Below are 715 nucleotides of genomic sequence, written 5' to 3' on the forward strand. Positions count from 1 at the left end.
CTTGCTCCTGGCCGCACGCGGAGACAAGACCGTGGGACCTCAGCCCCCGACCTACACTGCGCGTGGGGCGGAGCCGCGAGGCCCCCTGGGAGTTGTAGTCCCCTTGGCCTTCCTTCCAAAGTGGGGTTCTGCGGCGGAGAGGGAGCTCCAGGGCCAACGACTAACGGAAAGGAGGACGGGTGACGCGACGGAGGGAATGAGGAAGGGAAAGCCGCTAGAGGACTTGTGGCTTCCGGGGAGGGAAAGCCAGAAAGCCTAGAGAAAGCGAGGGAGGAATGACTCGCTCCCCTGACTGTGTAAATTTCCTCCGTGTGCGCGTCTGCAATCACGTGGCCTGGCCTTTAAAGGAAAAGCGGTGGCGTCACGTGAGGAGAGCGCCTGCCCCAAGCTTGAAGACTTGGATTTTTTCTCTGTGAAACTGGGAACCTAACACCTTTCTGAACTTAAGTAGCTTGGTTTTTAAAAAGAATGAAATAGGTTTTTACCTGCTGCGGGGGTTTCCGACACATTCTGGTCTTGGAAGCCAGAATCAATTCCAAAAAAAATTAGTTTCCACTTGATTGAAATTTCACTGCTGAGGAATTAACACGGTTCCTTAAATGAGGTCGTGCCAAACAAGTGTTTTGGGTTATTGTTGTTTGGTACAGGGGATTGGGTGTTCCACCACTAAGCTACATCCCCAGCCCTCTTTATTTTTGATTTCAAGAAAGGTCTC

Source organism: Marmota marmota, unplaced genomic scaffold (genome assembly GCF_001458135.2).
Source record: "Marmota marmota marmota unplaced genomic scaffold, marMar, whole genome shotgun sequence".
In the NCBI taxonomy this organism is placed as follows: Eukaryota; Metazoa; Chordata; class Mammalia; order Rodentia; family Sciuridae; genus Marmota; species Marmota marmota.